This window comes from Cherax quadricarinatus, chromosome 74, assembly GCF_038502225.1.
Source record: "Cherax quadricarinatus isolate ZL_2023a chromosome 74, ASM3850222v1, whole genome shotgun sequence".
Lineage (NCBI taxonomy): Eukaryota > Metazoa > Arthropoda > Malacostraca > Decapoda > Parastacidae > Cherax > Cherax quadricarinatus.
In genome coordinates, this window is record NC_091365.1 from 20,787,928 (window position 1) to 20,809,073 (window position 21,146).

Consider the following 21,146-nt stretch of genomic DNA (forward strand, 5'->3'; position numbering starts at 1 on the left):
AATTAATTTTTATAGTGGGCTAGAAGATAAATTATGTAACATCACAGTCACTAGTGAAATGGTTGTGAAGCAGATAGACCGACTGAAGCAAAATAAGTCGCCGGGTCCTGATGAGGTTTTTTCAAGGGTTCTTAAGGAATGCAAAATGGAACTCTGTGAACCATTAGCTAATATTTTTAATTAATCTCTTCAAACAGGTGTAGTGTCTGATATGTGGAAGAGGGCTAATGTAACTCCTATTTTTAAAACAGGGGACAAGTCGTTACCGTCAAATTACCGCCCAATAAGCCTCACCTTAATTGTAGGCAAATTACTAGAGTCAATTATAGCTGAGATTATAAGAAGCCATCTCGATAAGCATAGCTTGATTAATGATACTCAGCATGGATTCACAAGAGGCCGGTCTTGTCTAACTAATTTATTAACTTTCTTCAGTAAAGCTTTTGAGGCTTTCGAAAACACGGGGACAGTGAAACAAAGGCTGATTAAAAACACACCTCCAACAAAGTTGGTGGGGTTTACAAGGTCCCATGTACTCAGTGTCCTCTCTCATATATCGGTCAAACAGGTAAATTTCTGGAAACCAGAATTGCCCAGCATACTGACTCAGTCAGAACAGGGCAGGAGTTGAACGCTATCTTTAACCACGTTAGTGCATATAATCACCCACCGGAGTGGGATGCTGCCCAGATTATAGTACCAAACAGTTCTGTCATGGAAAGAAACATCATTAAATCTTCCCTCTTGAAACATGAAAGGAATGCAGTATACAACTCAAATTATGGGTTATACAAGCTCGATAATTATTTAGTAGAGTCCATTGGACACAGTCTTAACAATGCTATACAAAATCACAAGATTGTTCATTATGCCAGGTGGGTTGATGGACTGGTGACGCCCGTCCAGTGTCTACGTACCAAAATTTCACACCACGTCAGTCTTGAAGGTTATATAACACCTGTAGCTGTTAAAACAACCACTGAGAAAATAGCAGACAATATGCAGGAAGAGATACTTCTGAGTACATGGGTAGAACATTCGAGTACCCCAGAGCAGGACATTTAAACGGACAAAGAGCACATTGTATTCGTTTCTTTCCTTATTTCAAAAGGTCACACAAAATAATAGCTGTCCATGTCTACGGTATCTAACTGTAAACTTATCTTCTCAAAACATATGACCTGTTATAAACGATTAGAAAAAGCTTGGGGCTGGCTTTTCATAACTTATAATTTCCTACTTGACATCTCAGAAACCCTCCTACCCCATATGGGTAGTGGGGGGATGATGGTAGGGTGGGGTTGGCACCGACCACTAACCCAGTCTAAGGGTAACATTGGCCAGTGACACCTACGCTGCTCTGAGACCTCTCTTCCTGCTTTGGTTGCTCTCTTGCAACTTTGCACAGCTCCTGATGATGCACTGAGAAGTGTGAAAGTACTTGAGCTAAAGATTTCCACCCCCCGTGGCTTGTCCTACATAGTTAAGATCGCCCGTCTGCGATTGTTTGTATATATATATATATATATATATATATATATATATATATATATATATATATATATATATATAAACACTGATCTCTGGCTGAAGGAGACTCGAACCTACGAACCTTGGAACAAGGTATGCAGTGCTATACCAATCTCACCACACTGGACCAATACCATGGTGCCCAGCTTGCGCTAGACTTTGATCCAAGGCAGTCAGCTTTCAGGGAGAAGGCTTTCAGCTTTTCTTCTCATCCCCTGCATGCATCAGCCTTACTAGAGATTTTAACAATGTAAGGAATTCGCAAGAGCAGGCGACATATACACAATCACTGATCTCTGGCTGAAGGAGACTCGAACCTACGAACCTTGTTCCAAGGTTCGTAGGTTCAGAGATCAGTGTTTGTGTATATTTCGCCTGCTCTTGCGAATTCCTTATATATATATATATATATATATATATATATATATATATATATATATATATATATATATATATATATATATATATATATATATATATATATATATATATATATATATATATATATATATATATATATATATATATATATATATATATATATATATATATATATATATATATATATATATGAGAGTATGCTTAATAAAAATATAGGGAAGTACCACCTCTATAGCTGGAATGGGGACCCTCATCCTCAGAGAAGACAATAAACGTACCTCAGGGAAAACTCAAGGTTCTCCCCGGAGCTGTTTGAATATTTTCTTCTCCTACCACCCCCTATATTTATATTCTAAGTGAACATTTATTAATAAACAAAATACATTTACAGAAAAAAACATAAACATGAATACAATGGCACAATGTATCAAAGATGATGAATTTCCTCCAGCTCCTCCGAGGCTGGACGTGAACCAAGTATGCAGCAAGCATTTCCCCTCTGGATGGCGACGCTGAGGCGCTGGAACATGAAAGTGGCTGCCCTTGGGTCCCTGGTAGTGTCGATGAGTCTGGAACCCAATTCTTTAAGGAAACGTGTGGCATTTTTTCCCCATGATCCCAAGGTCTCTGATCCCACTGGGACAAATTGATACTGTTGGCTAATGTCCCTGTACTTGCTGATCTTGTACTCCTCCCTGTGGTCAGCAGCTCCTCCCTGTCGCCCCACACTGTGATGGATATAGGTTTCAGCCAGTGTGGACACACAGGTATAGTCCCATGCTAAGAGCTTGCCATTCTTCCAAGGATAGATGGTGATCCCGTCGGGGCGGTTTGCTGGGTTGTGGGTATTGTTTGCTGCAAGTGATCGTGGCTCCCTCTCGGCAGGGCATCCAGCTGTAGCAAGGGTTCTCTTAATGATGTCGTTGACCTCATTGTGTCTTGCATGCCAGCCCTTGGTTTTGGAACAGTTGAGACCATGTAGACCGTATTGGTCTGCTTGCACTTCGCCGCAAATACACATATATTCTGTGTGAATTGGGGCAGCAAGGCGCAGAGCCACTGCAATACGGAGGGTCTTAGGGTCGAGTCGCGTTCCCATTGCCGATATGGGAACTGTTTGGAGGAAGTCCCCGGAGTGAGGTGCACTCACAGCCTGGAGACGGGCAATCTCCCTATCTGATGTTGCAGCCCTGAGCATGTTGGCAAGCACCTTTTCAGCAATTGGGCTATCCCAGCTTGACTGTTTGTGAGCCAGTGCTGCACTAGGGTTTGGTGCTGGAGCAGCAAGAGTCTCCCATTCGGTGATGGCACTGACATAGCTAGGGTCTTCTATTCCTGCTGAGTCACTGAGGGTGTCAGGAAGAATTTGTCTTATCAACTCGTTTGATGCAATGGAAGAGGATAGGAAAGCTGGTAGAGCAATCTGGGAGGATCTGCGTACTCCTAGCCCTCCAAGCCTGACCGGAAGTGAGGCTTGCAACCACTGTCCATCGTCAAGGGAAAGATTCAATACACTCTCTAGCATGGCCTTCAGGAGAGAGTCATATTCCTTGAGTTTTGGACTGCTGAAGGCTGGGGAGCATCTCAGAAAATAGGTAAGTTTTGGGGTTGACAGGCACCTGGTGAGTAGGTAGAAGGCATCGTGTGTGTCAATGTCTTTCATCCTGCTTTCCATCGTCCGGAGGTCTGAGACTTTTTTTCCTAGGATCAGATCGATGGCATTGGACCCAAGAGGAGCACCGAGGAGAGTGCTATTGGCTGGATCAATGGCTCGTGCTCCTGGTAAAACGGTACTAATATTCTGGATCAACTGTTGATTGGTAGAAACTATTTCACATTTGGTGGGGTTTAAAGAGAGTCCCAGGCTTTCTCCCATGTCTTTAATTTTACTGATGTCCTCCAGGAGAGATTCTGTTGTGCCAGCTAGGGTACCGTCGTCCAGGAACCAGATATTGAGCTCGCTGGAGAGTGCCTCCGTGACTTCCTTGATGACCAAACAAAATAGAAAGGGGGCGAGAGGGTCCCCCTGTTGCACGCCCTCACACGAGTCAATTTCATGGTCCCCAAACAATAGTTTGGAAGTCACACTATAACACGATTCTATGAAGGGATAAAGGGAAGGGAAGTTTCTATAAACTGCTTGGAGAGCAGCATCCCTTCTGACTGAGTTGAAAGCATTGGCAAAGTCCAATTTGACCAAGGCTTTTTCATAGGACATGTTTTTGATATATACTCGTGCTGCGTGGGCAGCTGCTTCACAGCCCTGTTGAACGCCGAAACCGAGCTGAGTTGGTTTCAGCATTGCAGCAGCCTCTTGACTCACCCTTCTTACTGCAGCCTTGGCGACTAGGCGCCGAAGGGTGTTACCCACTGCAATGGGCCTGATTCCGCCATCCTTTTTCCGGAGGGCACACAATGAGGCACCAAAGAAAAAGGGTCTGATGGCCTCTGGGACACCGCCAGCCAGGCACAGGTTGGAAAATTTGGTGAGTTCAGACAGCAGCCTCTCTGAAACCTCACCAAGTGCTGGATTGAGTATTTGTTTTAAGTGTTGAGGCCTTAAACCGGTGAAACCTCCTGCTGAACCCTGTGGAAATGACATAGCAGCTTTATACACATCAGCATCCTGTAAGGTTAGATGTTCTTCGCCTGCTGCAATGTCAGGGAGGTCAATGTTGGTACTGGGAGCCCTGGGTGGATGTTTGTCCTTCAGAGCTTGCGCCGTGCTGACGTCCTTGGGAGCGATGGTATCCTCACTGGTTATAAGTCTCAAGGCTCCAATAGTATTACCCTCTTCTATTTTTTTGCTAATTTGGGCTCTGATTTTTGAGGTGTCGGGTGTCCTGTTGTTGGCATTTGCCCGGCGGGTGTTTGTCGCCCTAGGGGGGAGACGGACGAGGTTGTCATCCCTTGGGAATGCATTTATTGCCCTAATAACATGTGTTGCTAGTGACTTGTCCCTCCTTGGTGGGACAGCCAAACAGGCATATATATATATATATAATATATATATATACATATATATATATATTATACATATATTACATATATATATATAATATATATACATATATATATATTATATATATATGAGAAGTTTTTACAAAGTAGAAGTGATGCAAGGAGGGAAGAGTATATGGAGAAAAAGAGAGAGGTTAAGAGAGTGGTGAAGCAATGTAAAAAGAGAGCAAATGAGAGAGTGGGTGAGATGTTATCAACAAATTTTGTTGAAAATAGGAAAAAGTTTTGGAGTGAGATTAACAAGTTAAGAAAGCCTAGAGAACAAATGGATTTGTCAGTTAAAAATAGGAGAGGAGAGTTATTAAATGGAGAGTTAGAGGTATTGGGAAGATGGAGGGAATATTTTGAGGAAATGTTAAATGTTGATGAAGATAGGGAAGCTGTGATTTCGTGTATAGGGCAAGGAGGAATAACATCTTGTAGGAGTGAGGAAGAGCCAGTTGTGAGTGTGGGGGAAGTTCGTGAGGCAGTAGGTAAAATGAAAGGGGGTAAGGCAGCCGGGATTGATGGGATAAAGATAGAAATGTTAAAAGCAGGTGGGGATATAGTTTTGGAGAGGTTGGTGCAATTATTTAATAAATGTATGGAAGAGGGTAAGGTACCTAGGGATTGGCAGAGAGCATGCATAGTTCCTTTGTATAAAGGCAAAGGGGATAAAAGAGAGTGCAAAAATTATAGGGGGATAAGTCTGTTGAGTGTACCTGGTAAAGTGTATGGTAGAGTTATAATTGAAAGAATTAAGAGTAAGACGGAGAATAGGATAGCAGATGAACAAGGAGGCTTTAGGAAAGGTAGGGGGTGTGTGGACCAGGTGTTTACAGTGAAACATATAAGTGAACAGTATTTAGATAAGGCTAAAGAGGTCTTTGTGGCATTTATGGATTTGGAAAAGGCGTATGACAGGGTGGATAGGGGGGCAATGTGGCAGATGTTGCAAGTGTATGGTGTAGGAGGTAGGTTACTGAAAGCAGTGAAGAGTTTTTATGAGGATAGTGAGGCTCAAGTTAGAGTATGTAGGAAAGAGGGAAATTTTTTCCCAGTAAAAGTAGGCCTTAGACAAGGATGTGTGATGTCACCGTGGTTGTTTAATATATTTATAGATGGGGTTGTAAGAGAAGTAAATGCGAGGGTCTTGGCAAGAGGCGTGGAGTTAAAAGATAAAGAATCACACACAAAGTGGGAGTTGTCACAGCTGCTCTTTGCTGATGACACTGTGCTCTTGGGAGATTCTGAAGAGAAGTTGCAGAGATTGGTGGATGAATTTGGTAGGGTGTGCAAAAGAAGAAAATTAAAGGTGAATACAGGAAAGAGTAAGGTTATGAGGATAACAAAAAGATTAGGTGATGAAAGATTGAATATCAGATTGGAGGGAGAGAGTATGGAGGAGGTGAACGTATTCAGATATTTGGGAGTGGACGTGTCAGCGGATGGGTCTATGAAAGATGAGGTGAATCATAGAATTGATGAGGGAAAAAGAGTGAGTGGTGCACTTAGGAGTCTGTGGAGACAAAGAACTTTGTCCTTGGAGGCAAAGAGGGGAATGTATGAGAGTATAGTTTTACCAACGCTCTTATATGGGTGTGAAGCGTGGGTGATGAATGTTGCAGCGAGGAGAAGGCTGGAGGCAGTGGAGATGTCATGTCTGAGGGCAATGTGTGGTGTGAATATAATGCAGAGAATTCGTAGTTTGGAAGTTAGGAGGAGGTGCGGGATTACCAAAACTGTTGTCCAGAGGGCTGAGGAAGGGTTGTTGAGGTGGTTCGGGCATGTAGAGAGAATGGAGCGAAACAGAATGACTTCAAGAGTGTATCAGTCTGTAGTGGAAGGAAGGCGGGGTAGGGGTCGGCCTAGGAAAGGTTGGAGGGAGGGGGTAAAGGAGGTTTTGTGTGCGAACGGCTTGGACTTCCAGGAGGCATGCATGAGCGTGTTTGATAGGAGTGAATGGAGACAAATGGTTTTTAATACTTGACGTGCTGTTGGAGTGTGAGCAAAGTAACATTTATGAAGGGATTCAGGGAAACCGGCAGGCCGGACTTGAGTCCTGGAGATGGGAAGTACAGTGCCTGCACTCTGAAGGAGGGGTGTTGGTGTTGCAGTTTAAAAACTGTAGTGTAAAGCACCCTTCTGGCAAGACAGTGATGGAGTGAATGATGGTGAAAGTTTTTCTTTTTCGGGCCACCCTGCCTTGGTGGGAATCGGCCAGTGTGATAATAAAAATATATATATATATATATATATATATATATATATATATATATATATATATATATATATATATATATATATATATATATATAAATATATATATATATATATATATATATATATATATATATATATATATATATATATATATATATATATATATATATATATATATATATGCAATAAGATCACAGTAAACAGGTGATTTCAAAATATGCAAAACAACCACTCTGAAAGAATAGAGAAATTCCAAGCGCTTTCGTGACTACTCACATTATCCTTGATAATGTGAGTAGTCACGAAAGCGCTTGGAATTTCTCTATTCTTTCAGAGTGGTTGTTTTGCATATATATATATATATATATATATATATATATATATATATATATATATATATATATATATATATATATATATATATATATATATATATATATATATATGTATACACAGAGAGAGAGAGAGAGAGAGAGAGATAATAGCTTCGTATTCTCGTTTTCGCTGAAGTGCGGTACGACATTTTTGTGCTATAGAACTGACGCTGGTTATCAGTTCCCACTGTTGCCAGTGTCTGTCACACTGTGTAGATGGTTGTATTACTCTGTCTCCATCTTATTTTAACGTGTGAGCCATTGAACCCTTTTGTGTGAAGTGTAATTTCTGATAAAAATCTAATTATTTGTAGTTAGGTTGACCTACACCTAAATAACTTACTAACCTAGAGAAGGTAGACTTTATTAATATAAGACTGGTAAAGTGATGGTAAGAGGCAGTGTGGCGTGCAGGCCAGCAACATCCTGCTTTATCTCCATGTTATAACTGGAGGAGTGACGCAGCAAGCCAGCTATGTCTTGTTTATAGAAACTCCGCTGTAATATACAAAACATTGTGATCACTGAGGTATTTACTGTGATACTCAGTTAAGTAAGACTTTATTTATATTTGTAATTGTTCACATTATTATTTACTCGAGGACAGAGCTGAATGAGTCTTTGAAGTGTTATATATATTAATTTTAAGACATTTTCCAAGATAAGTAATTAACTATCATCTTCCATCATCTTCCTTCACTCTCCTTCACTCTCCTTCACTCTCCTTCACTCTCCTTCACTCTCCTTCACTCTCCTTCACTCTCCTTCACTCTCCTTCACTCTCCTTCACTCTCCTTCACTCTCCTTCACTCTCCTTCACTCTCCTTCACTCTCCTTCACTCTCCTTCATTCTCCTTCACTCTCCTTCACTCTCCTTCACTCTCCTTCACTCTCCTTCACTCTCCTTCCTCTCACTTCCTTCATCTTAATTGCATCATCTTCATTTTCTTATTTATTGTTCGTTCATCTGATACAAACATCACAAAAATCTGAATAAAATTTTATAAGATTAAGACAAGAAGGACGATAGGCATAGCTGGTCTGAGACCTACCTATTATCTTACTGGTCTGAGACCTATTATCTTACTGGTCTGAGACCCAGGTATTATCTTACTGGTCTGAGACCCAGCTATTACCTGACTTGTCTGAGACCCAACTATTATCTTACTGGTCTGAGACCCAGCTATTATCTTACCGGTCTGAGACCCAGCTATTATCTTACTGGTCTGAGACCCAGCTATTATCTGACTGGTCTGAGACCCAGCTATTATCTTACCGGTCTGAGACCTACCTATTATCTTACTGGTCTGAGACCCAGCCGTTATCTTACTGGTCTGAGACCTACCTATTATCTTACTGGTCTGAGACCCAGCTATTATCTTACTGGTCTGAGACCTACCTATTATCTTACTGGTCTGAAACCTACCTTTTATCTTACTGGTCTGAGACCCAGCTATTATCTTACTGGTCTGAGACCCAGCTATTATCTTACCGGTCTGAGACCCAGCTATTATCATACTGGTCTGAGACCCAGGTATTATCTGACATGTCTGAGACCCAGCTGTTATCTGACTGGTTTGAGACCCAGCTATTATCTGACTGGTCTGTGACCCAGCTATTATTTGACTAGTCTGAGACCCATTTAATATTTAGTAAATTTCCGTATATATATATATATATATATATATATATATATATATATATATATATATATATATATATATATATATATATATATATATATATATGTATATATATATATATATATATATATATATATATATATATATATATATATATATATATATATATATATATATATACTACTCACATTGTCAAGGAACTATCTTGACAATGCGAGTAGTCACGAAAGCTCTTGGAATTTCACTACTCTTTCACAGTTGTTGTTTTGCATATATATATATATATATATATATATATATATATATATATATATATATATATATATATATATATATATATATATATATATATATATATATATATATATATATATATATATATATATATATATAGAGAGAGAGAGAGAGAGAGAGAGAGAGAGAGAGAGGTGGTACCTCCCTATATTTGTAGTTATATTATATATATTATTATTTTATTATATATAATGTATATAAATATATTATATATATATTTATATATATTATTTTTTATATATACATATATATATATATATATATATATATATATATATATATATATATATATATATATATATATATATATATATATATATATATATATATATTTTTTTTTTTTTTTTTTTTATCACACTGGCCGATTCCCACCAAGGCAGGGTGGCCCGGAAAAGAAAATCTTTCACCATCATTCACTCCATCACTGTCTTGCCAGAAGGGTGCTTTACACTACAGTTTTTAAACTGCAACATTAACACCCCTCGTTCAGAGTGCAGGCACTGTACTTCCCATCTCCAGGACTCAAGTCCGGCCTGCCGGTTTCCCTGAACCCCTTCATAAATGTTACTTTGCTCACACTCCAACAGCACGTCAAGTATTAAAAACCATTCGTCTCCATTCACTCCTATCAAACACGCTCACACACGCCTGCTGGAAGTCCAAGCCCCTCGCACACAAAACCTCCTTTACCCCCTCCCTCCAACCTTTCCTAGGCCCACCCCTACCCCGCCTTCCTTCCACTACAGACTGATACACTCTTGAAGTCATTCTGTTTCGCTCCATTCTCTCTACATGCCCGAACCACCTCAACAACCCTTCCTCAGCCCTCTGGACAACAGTTTTGGTAATCCCGCACCTCCTCCTAACTTCCAAACTACGAATTCTCTGCATTATATTCGCACCACACATTGCCCTCAGACATGACATCTCCACTGCCTCCAGCCTTCTCCTCGCTGCAACATTCATCACCCACGCTTCACACCCATATAAGAGTGTTGGTAAAACTATACTCTCATACATTCCCCTCTTTGCCTCCAAGGACAAAGTTCTTTGTCTCCACAGACTCCTAAGTGCACCACTCACCCTTTTCCCCTCATCAATTCTATGATTCACCTCATCCTTCATAGACCCATCCGCTGACACGTCCACTCCCAAATATCTGAATACATTCACCTCCTCCATACTCTCTCCCTCCAATCTGATATCCAATCTTTCATCACCTAATATTTTTGTTATCCTCATAACCTTACTCTTTCCTGTATTCACTTTTAATTTTCTTCTTTTGCACACCCTACCAAATTCATCCACCAATCTCTGCAACTTCTCTTCAGAATCTCCCAAGAGCACAGTGTCATCAGCAAAGAGCAACTGTGACAACTCCCACTTTATGTGTGATTCTTTATCTTTTAACTCCACGCCTCTTGTCAAGACCCTCGCATTTACTTCTCTTACAACTCCATCTATAAATATATTAAACAACCACGGTGACATCACACATCCTTGTCTAAGGCCTACTTTTACTGGGAAATAATTTCCCTCTTTCCTACATACTCTAACTTGAGCCTCACTATCCTCGTAAAAACTCTTCACTGCTTTCAGTAACCTACCTCCTACACCATACACCTGCAACATCTGCCACATTGCCCCCCTATCCACCCTGTCATACGCCTTTTCCAAATCCATAAATGTCACAAAGACCTCTTTAGCCTTATCTAAATACTGTTCACTTACATGTTTCACCGTAAACACCTGGTCCACACACCCCCTACCTTTCCTAAAGCCTCCTTGTTCATCTTCTATCCTATTCTCAGTCTTACTTTTAATTCTTTCAATAATAACTCTACCATACACTTTACCAGGTATACTCAACAGACTTATCCCCCTATAATTTCTGCACTCTCTTTTGTCCCCTTTGCCTTTATACAAAGGAACTATGCATGCTCTCTGCCAATCCCTTGGTACTTTACCCTCCTCCATACATTTATTAAATAATTGCACCAACCACTCCAAAACTATATCCCCACCTGCTTTTAACATTTCTATCTTATCCCATCTATCCCGGCTGCCTTACCCCCTTTCATTTTACCTACTGCCTCACGAACTTTCCCCACACTCACAACTGGCTCTTCCTCACTCCTACAAGATGTTATTCCTCCTTGCCCTATACACGAAATCACAGCTTCCCTATCTTCAACATTAAACAAATCCTCAAAATATTCCCTCCATCTTCCCAATGCCTCTAACTCTCCATTTAATAACTCTCCTCTCCTATTTTTAACTGACAAATCCATTTGTTCTCTAGGCTTCCTTAACTTGTTAATCTCACTCCAAAACTTTTTCTTATTTTCAACAAAATTTGTTGATAACATCTCACCCACTCTCTCATTTGCTCTCTTTTTACATTGCTTCACCACTCTCTTAACATCTCTCTTTTTCTCCATATACTCTTCCCTCCTTGCATCACTTCTACTTTGTAAAAACTTCTCATATGCTAACTTTTTCTCCCTTACTACTCTCTTTACATCATCATTCCAGCAATCGCTCCTCTTCCCTCCCGCACCCACTTTCCTGTAACCACAAACTTCTGCTGAACACTCTAACACTACATTTTTAAACCTACCCCATACCTCTTCGACCCCATTGCCTATGCTCTCATTAGCCCATCTATCCTCCAATAGCTGTTTATATCTTTCCCTAACTGCCTCCTCTTTTAGTTTATAAACCTTCACCTCTCTCTTCCCTGATGCTTCTATTCTCCTTGTATCCCATCTACCTTTTACTCTCAGTGTAGCTACAACTAGAAAGTGATCTGATATATCTGTGGCCCCTCTATAAACATGTACATCCTGAAGTCTACTCAACAGTCTTTTATCTACCAATACATAATCCAACAAACTACTGTCATTTTGCCCTACATCATATCTTGTATACTTATCCTCTTTTTCTTAAAATATGTATTACCTATAACTAAACCCCTTTCTATACAAAGTTTAATCAAAGGGCTCCCATTATCATTTACACCTGGCACCCCAAACTTACCTACCACACCCTCTCTAAAAGTTTCTCCTACTTTAGCATTCAGGTCCCCTACCACAATTACTCTCTCATTTGGTTCAAAGGCTCCTATACATTCACTTAACATCTCCCAAAATCTCTCTCTCTCCTCTGCATTCCTCTCTTCTCCAGGTGCATACACGCTTATTATGACCCACTTCTCGCATCCAACCTTTACTTTAATCCACATAATTCTTGCATTTACACATTCATATTCTCTTTTCTCCTTCCATAACTGATCATTCAACATTACTGCTACCCCTTCCTTTGCTCTAACTCTCTCAGATACTCCAGATTTAATCCCATTTATTTCCCCCCACCGAAACTCCCCTACCCCCTTCAGCTTTGTTTCGCTTAGGGCCAGGACATCCAACTTCTTTTCATTCATAACATCAGCAATCATCTGTTTCTTGTCATCAGCACTACATCCACGCACATTCAAGCATCCCTGTTTTATAAAGTTTTTCTTCTTCTCTTTTTTAGTAAATGTCTACAGGAGAAGGGGTTACTAGCCCATTGCTCCCGGCATTTTAGTCGCCTCATAAGACACGCATGGCTTACGGAGGAAAGATTCTTTTCCACTTCCCCATGGACAATAGAAGAAATAAAGAAGAACAAGAGCTATGTAGAAAAAGGAGAAAAACCTAGATGTATGTATATATATATGCATGTGCATGTCTGTGAAGTGTGACCAAAGTGTAAGTTGGAGTAGCAAGATATCCCTGTTATCTAGCGTGTTTATGAGACAGAAAAAGACACCAGCAATCCTATCATCATGCAAAACAGTTACAGGTTTCTGTTTCACAGTCATCTGGCAGGACGGTAGTACTTCCCTGGGTGGTTGCTGTCTACCAACCTACTACCTATATTATATATATTATTTTATTATTTTTTATTAGCACATTGGCCGATTCCCACCAAGGCAGGGTGGCCCGAAAAAGAAAAACTTTCACCATCATTCACTCCATCACTGTCTTGCCAGAAGGGTGCTTTACACTACTGATTTTAAACTGCAACATTAACACCCCTCCTTCAGAGTGCAGGTATCTCCATTTAAGAACCCTTACGATAAAGGCACTGTACTTCCCATCTCTAGGACTCAAGTCTGGACTGCCGGTTTCCCTGAATCCCTTCATAAATGTTCCTTTGCTCACACTCCAACAGCATGTAAAGTACTAAAAACCATTTGTCTCCATTCACTCCTATCAAACACGCTTACTCTTGCCCGCTGGAAGTCCAAGCCCCTTGCAAACAAAACCTCCTTTACCCCCTGTCTGCCAGTCTCGGCTGAGTGGTTGACGTGTGCTGGGGGGGATCTGGACCTACTAATTTTCAGGCCTACCCATTTCTCCTGACTGATAAGTCATCATTAAAAGTCATATTATTGGAAGACAGCTTCAGTGTTGTGAAAACTCTTATGTGTGAGTTGTGACTAGGGATATACCTAGTGAAACACTGGAAATAGTTTTCCATTTTTGAAAAGGCCCTCACAGGCCTCTGCTTCCCCTCTGCCTTTCATTTTACCTCAGCCTTTAGCCTCTATCAACATACAGTGTAGAGGTGAATTTTGCTAGTCCACTGCTACTCGTGCCTCTGAAAGTGTGCACAACTCATCCCTTTACCAACCTGAGGAACAACGACGAGTGTGCAGTCCTACGTGAGTTGGTAACCCAGGTGTACACACACTGAAAATTCGTCTTTCACTCCAAGACACGTGTGCTAGAAGTTCTGCAAGTTTGGAGTGAGTAACTATTTGTATGAGTATTACAGTGTTTGGTAACTCTTGAGAAGTCTGCCTCAGCCAGTAACCTTGAGCGAGGCACTGCTTCACCTGCCTGAGACTTTCGCCCATATTGACTATGTGAAGAGAGGCGAATGTGCATGCTCAGTTACCCCTGCTATTCTCCTGTATCCCCCAACTCTCCACCTTTAAACTCAGCTGTTCGCCTCTATCAGCGTGCAGTGTAGAGGTGTATTTTGCTGCTCTGCTGGTACTCGAATATCTGAGTTCCGCACAGCTAGTCACCTCTGCCTACCTGAGAAATATGGACGAATCAACCATCCTGCGTGAGTTGGTGATCCAGACCTGACTGTGCCGCTTGTACAAAATGTGTTATATCTCTAACTGAGGAAGATGACCTGTTATTCTTCTATGCACTGAGTGTTTCTGGGAGGAATGCTGCATAGTTGGAAAACAACAAGAGTGGTTAAGAACAATTTAACGAGCATTGCAGTACCTGGTAACTCCTTTGGAGACGGCTTTTTAACTGTAACATGCCAGAGGTTCATCTATAAACAGTAAGTTTGTGCTGATTTGTTTGTACACAGAGTGAAAATTTGTCTCTCATTCCTAGACACGTGTGCTAGCTGTGTTAAGTGCTGCAGGGTTTGGAGTAATTAACTAGTAGTGCAGTATTGGTAACACTTGAGATGACTGTGGCCCCGTGAATGACCTTGAAAATCGCACTGCGACCCGCAGACCACTACACCCATATTACCTGTATCTAGCGAGGTTAATATCCCTTCCTTGTCCCTTCTATTCACTGGTATCCTTTAACCCATCGCCAGTGTGAAACTCCTGTCGGCTATGAGTATAGCTGATGGTGTTGACATAGATGATGGTGAAGGCAGATTTGAAACATATTTTAGTGAAGAGGCTCGGAAAAAAGAACGAGGCTTCCAGAGAAAGCTTTCTGCAAGCAATACAGTGGGCGCACACCGTCCCAAAGCTGTCAAATTAGATTTCGCTAACAACACTGACCAAGAGACCAAGTGTAACTGGTTTTTCGAAGCTAGTGTAGACAATCATGAGAAAACGATCAAGTTTGTCCATGATGAGGATAACTACGTCTTTGTGCCTAATGATTCAGCATTTATAGACAAACTTCTCACTCACGAATATGCCAACATCAACTCCGAGCTGCCCCACCAAGGGCACCTAAAGTGCTTATTGTCATTTACAACGTCAACAAGCACTTGAATCCTCAATATCTGCCGTCAGAGTAAGTTGCAAGCCCTCATCGACTTTCCAACGGTCTTATATTAGCTGAGTGGACTGGCCAGGGGTCTCGGCCACGCTATATTCACTCCCGTGCAGCCCTCAACAGACGCTATTACATTGCATTGTACAGACCTCCTCAACGTCGATGTTATAAGTGTCAACGCTGGGGCCACATTGCCAGGAAATGCCCATCTAAGTCACACTGGTGTGCAGTGTGTGCCAACGCTCATCCTTCTGAACGGTGTTATGATATGATCAAACAGCAACAGACTGTTGGTAGACAATGTATCAATTGTAATACCTCAGGAGTCACAGCAGCTCATGCTGACTGCAGTGTGAGGGCTGCCTGCATCGAAGCCAACCGCACTTCACCCTGTACCCCTCATCATGACCCCCCAGGAATACCAGGTACCTCGGGTCTGAATACGGGCTCATGCCTGCCCTCAGACAATGGGGTTGAGCACCTCACCTGGGGAACACGTCAACAGACCTCCATCACGTCGGCTGTCAATACCAGCCTAGCTGAGTCAGCTGACAGTCAGCCAACGAGCTCAACTGACCAGGACTTCATGTCTCCAGATGTTCCAAGTCTTGCTCCTGTGGTATACAACCTGATGTCGCACATAAAGGTACTGGAAACGCAACAATTTCTCCTGAAACAACAACTTGAACAACACAAGGAAAGATGTGTAGAGTGTACCAATAACAAGATTGTCACAATTTGTGAAAGCAAGTGTAAGGTTGCTGAACAAGGTGGTGGTGGTGTTCTTAATTACAGTAATGACGAATATAATACTTGTGTTGATAACTATAGTGAGCATCATAATGAAGGCAATGGTGTCTATAATGTTAGTAATAGTGATGAGCATAATATAAGTGGTGGTGAAGAGTGTGATGAGGGCAGTGGTGTCTATAATGTTAATAATAGTGATGAGCATAATGTAAGTGGTGGTGAAGAGTGTGATGAGGTTAACCACTTTGACATTAATGTTGAATACAATACTGTTGATAAATGTAATGAACACAATGTTGGTAGTGGCGCTGGTGATGACAGTTGTAGTGTTGTGTGTAATGTTAGTGGAGGAGGTAATGTGAGTGGTGGTGTCACCTATCATACATTCACACATGAACAGCGTCGTGCTCTGTTTTAACAAAGACTCCCACGAGGCCTTACAACTGGAAGTGCACTTAAAAAACTCATGGACCAGGGTAACACTGCTGACATTGATAAGGTCTGCTGTTTATATGAACAATTTTTTCATTATTCTAAGAAACTCAACAAAATCCCAGGACTTCTATAATGGATCAAAACTCGTATAAACTTTTTATATTAAGCTGGAATATTGCATCACTTAGAAAAAGACTTCCTGACTTTCATCATAAAATAACCACTGAACCCATTGATGTTGTGTGTCTACAAGAGTGCAGAGTCCCTGAAAAATCCCAACCCCCTAAATTACCATCATTTGTTGCATATAACCTCAAATTTACTAACTCTTGTGTTCTATATACTAAAAAATCACTTCCCCATCAACTTCTTGCACATAAGAAAACAGAGGGGCTACAATATCACAGTGTTAGGATTTATATAGGGAACTCTGCTTTCAACATATTTAACTTGTATACTCCTGCTGATAAATTTAATTACTTGGAGGTCCCAACTTGTGCTCATTCTGAACCTACTCTTATTATTGGCGATTACAATGTAAGACACAAAAGCATTGGAAACTCACAGTTTGATAATCGTAATGGTAATCAACTGTTGTCACTCTTAAACAGTCATGATAATGTGCAAATTGTAGGTGACCTTGAACCCACACATAAATAACAAAAAGGCACAATACCGTGACTGGAACGATACACAAATAACCCGCACATAAAAGAGAGAAGCTTACGACGACGTTTCGGTCCGACTTGGACCATTGACAAATTCACACTAACAGAGGTGGAGCAGGACGGCTATATATAGGCAGGAAGAGGCGGAGGTAGTAGTAGTAGTAGTAGTAGTAGTACAAGAATTGTATATAATACCGACAGGATGAAACCAAGACACATGCACAACACCCGGGCGTCCCCACCGTAGACGTTTCGCCATCCAGCCAGCCGAAATAAACACAAATGCAGTATAATATGATCCTTTATTGACAACGTTTCACCCACACAGTGGGCTTTTTCAAGTCACACACGGATCTACCTGGGGTTGGAAGGTACGAGAGTATTTATAGTCAGAATGTTGAGGTCAGGTGAAGAATGCTGCATCTGACGATCTACCGGGTGGGGTTATAGAGTCTTGGGTAGCTTGGCAGGGGTATTGAACAAGTTGTAGACCTTCTGCAGTGTTCTATGTTCTTATGTGGGATAGCGATGAAGAAGTTTCTTGGCGAGTGGTTCAGCTATGTTATAGAAGCCATTGTTCTGGTTGAAATTGTTGGTTATAGAGATAAGCGATGATTCCAGGATTCTTCTGTATTGAGTGTTGTCTTCGTTGGCTATAATTCTTGAGTTTCTGTAGTTAATTAAATGGTTGTGTGAATTGCGATGTTGTACACAGGCATTCCTTGTATGTGGGCGAAACATCAAGAGACCTCCAAACACGCATTTCAGAACACCAGTATGCAAGCAGGACTGACGATACAAGGAATGCCTGTGTACAACATCGCAATTCACACAACCATTTAATTAACTACAGAAACTCAAGAATTATAGCCAACGAAGACAACACTCAATACAGAAGAATCCTGGAATCATCGCTTATCTCTATAACCAACAATTTCAACCAGAACAATGGCTTCTATAACATAGCTGAACCACTCGCCAAGAAACTTCTTCATCGCTATCCCACATAAGAACATAGAACACTGCAGAAGGTCTACAACTTGTTCAATACCCCTGCCAAGCTACCCAAGACTCTATAACCCCACCCGGTAGATCGTCAGATGCAGCATTCTTCACCTGACCTCAACATTCTGACTATAAATACTCTCGTACCTTCCAACCCCAGGTAGATCCGTGTGTGACTTGAAAAAGCCCACTGTGTGGGTGAAACGTTGTCAGTAAAGGATCATATTATACTGCATTTGTGTTTATATTTCCATTGTGAGGTAAGACACATATGCAACAGTTAGGTATCTTTATTTCGAAACGTTTCGCCTACACAGTAGGCTTCTTCAGTCGAGTACAGAAAAGTTGATAGAAGCAGAAGATCTGCTTCTATCAACTTTTCTGTACTCGACTGAAGAAGCCTACTGTGTAGGCGAAACGTTTCGAAATAAAGATACCTAACTGTTGCATATGTGTCTTACCTAACAATCTGTCGGTATTTTATACCATTTTAATGTTCATATTTCCATTGTGTCGGTATTTTATACCATTTATTTCCATCCAGCCAGCCACTGGATGGCGAAACGTCCACAACAAAGACAACCAGACGCCGCACATGTGTCTTAATTTCATCAGTAGTTGTAGTAGAAGAAGAGGTAGTAGTAGTGGTAGTGGTAGAAGTGGGAAATAAGGATGACGAGCTAGTCAAATACAAAGGAAGGGGAGCACTGCAAGAGAGCTAGATGCCCACAGAGAGAGAACAAGCGCACAGAGGTGCGTGAAAGGGGAAGTGGTGAAATAAAATAAATGAAGAAGGAACAGAAACACGAGACAGGAGAGAGAAAGACAACCCAGAGGAGAAAAGGAGAGAGGAAAGGGGAAGAGGAAGAAGAAAAAGAGGAAGAAGAAAAAATGAGGATTTAGGTTAAGTCACGGGTGTTCTGAAGTTTGGAGCATTTTACAATGTAGTGGGAGAGGAAGGCATCTACAGAGACGAAGCCAGGGCTAAGGTTCATACAAGGAAAGTTGTGTATTAGAGAGGATTCAACTAGACGGCGACTGCTCGAGTTGGAAGTAGGGAAGACAGTTTTAGTAGAAGACCAGTCAATAGGATGGCTATGATCTCTGACGTGACAGAAAAGAGCATTGTTAGTGTCGGCAAGCCTAACACTATTTTTGTGCTCCCTAAGTCTGTCAGAAAGAGATCGACCAGTTTCTCCAAAGTATTGAAGAGGACAGGAGGAGCAAGAAATAGAGTAGACACCAGGAACATCTGTAGAGGGAGGAGAGGTATGAACGAGATTAGTGCGAAGAGTGTTGGTCTGGCGGAAGGTAAGCTTGATGTCTAAGGGACGGAGAGAATTGTTGAGATTAGAAAGACCGGAAATGTAGGGAAGGCAGAGGATAGAAGAGTTCCCATGAGTAGAGAGTTTGGGAGAGAAGAAATTGCGTTTAGCATGTGAGAGGGCAGAGTCTATGAAATGGGAAGGGTAGCCAAGACGGGAGAACGAATTATGAAGAGTGGAAATTTCTGCTGGAAGGAACTGAGGATCACAGATGCGGAGGGCACGGAGAAAGAGGGAGATAAGAACACTTTTCTTGACAGGGAAAGCATGATAGGATAAGTAGTGAATGTACATGCCACTGTGCATAGGTTTACGGTAAACGGAAAAGAAAAAACCTGTATCTGAGCGGTGGACATGGACATCAAGGAAAGGAAGTAAGGAATTAGATTCCCATTCAGCTTTAAACTTAATGGAAGGGGCAAGATTGTTAAGAGCTTCATGAAAAGGTTGGAAGAGACTGGAGTCATGAGGCCACAGAGCAAAGATGTCATCCACATAGCAGAGCCAGAGTGAAGGTTGCACATCGAGGGTAGGAAGAAGAACAGTCTCGAAGTATTCCATGTAAAGATTAGCAAGGACAGGAGAGAGAGGAGAGCCCATAGCGACACCGAAGGTTTGAGAATAATATTTCCCTTGGAAGGAAAAGGAGTTAGAGTCCACACAGAGGCGGATCAGATCAAGAAAGACATCAGTGGGGATAGGGAGATGAAGAAACCCTACATGGGCCTTCTCTCTAAGGAAATCAAGGACATCATCAAGAGGGACATTGGTGAAGAGGGACTCAACGTCAAGACTAAGCATCTTACAGGTTGGGAGAGAGTGAACCCGTTCAATGAAGTCTTGAGAGTGACGGAGGTGGGCAGGAGAAAAAGTACCAAGAAAGGGAGTGAGGGTTTTGGCCAGCCAAGATGCAAGAGAATAAGAGACAGAACCTCTAGAGGATATGATAGGACGAAGAGGAATATCAGGTTTATGAGTTTTGGGAAGGCAATAGTCGGTATTATATACAATTCTTGAACTACTACTACTACTACTACCTCCACCTCTTCCTGCCTATATATAGCCGTCCTGCTCCACCTCTGTTAGTGTGACTTTGTCAATGGTCCAAATCGGACCGAAACGTCGTCGTAAGCTTCTCTCTTTTATGTGCGGGTTATTTGTGTATCGTTCCAGTCACGGTATTGTGCCTTTTTGTTATTTATGGACCCCGCAGTTAAGCGTCATATTCTCTCCAACTTTTTTAATGTTCTTCCCTCTTTTAAACCCCTCTTTCGATCTTATGAGGCTGCTCTTATTGCTACCCGGCGTCGTAAGAATCAGCTTCGCTTCCTACGTGACTGTCTTGCTGAACAAGTTCTGCCACCTTCCTTCTCCCACTTCCTGAAAACCAACTCACTGGGCACTCCCTTTCCTGATCATGCCCGTCTCCTACTTCAACAGCTCATTCTTTCTACTAAATCACAGGTTGAAGATGCCTTCT

The 21,146-nt window shown here is 41.4% G+C and overlaps 1 protein-coding gene across 2 annotated transcripts in view; it reads left to right on the forward strand.

Moving 5' to 3' along the window:
- Positions 1 to 7,701: 7,701 nt before the first annotated feature.
- The window catches only part of LOC128700109 (uncharacterized), a 150,793-nt gene continuing 137,348 nt past the window's right edge, over positions 7,702 to 21,146 (forward strand). The window contains exon 1 of one of the 2 annotated variants that reach the window (XM_070100822.1): positions 7,702 to 7,761. The gene's annotated coding sequence lies outside the window, so the exon portion shown is untranslated. The other variant, XM_070100823.1, reaches the window with a different exon arrangement.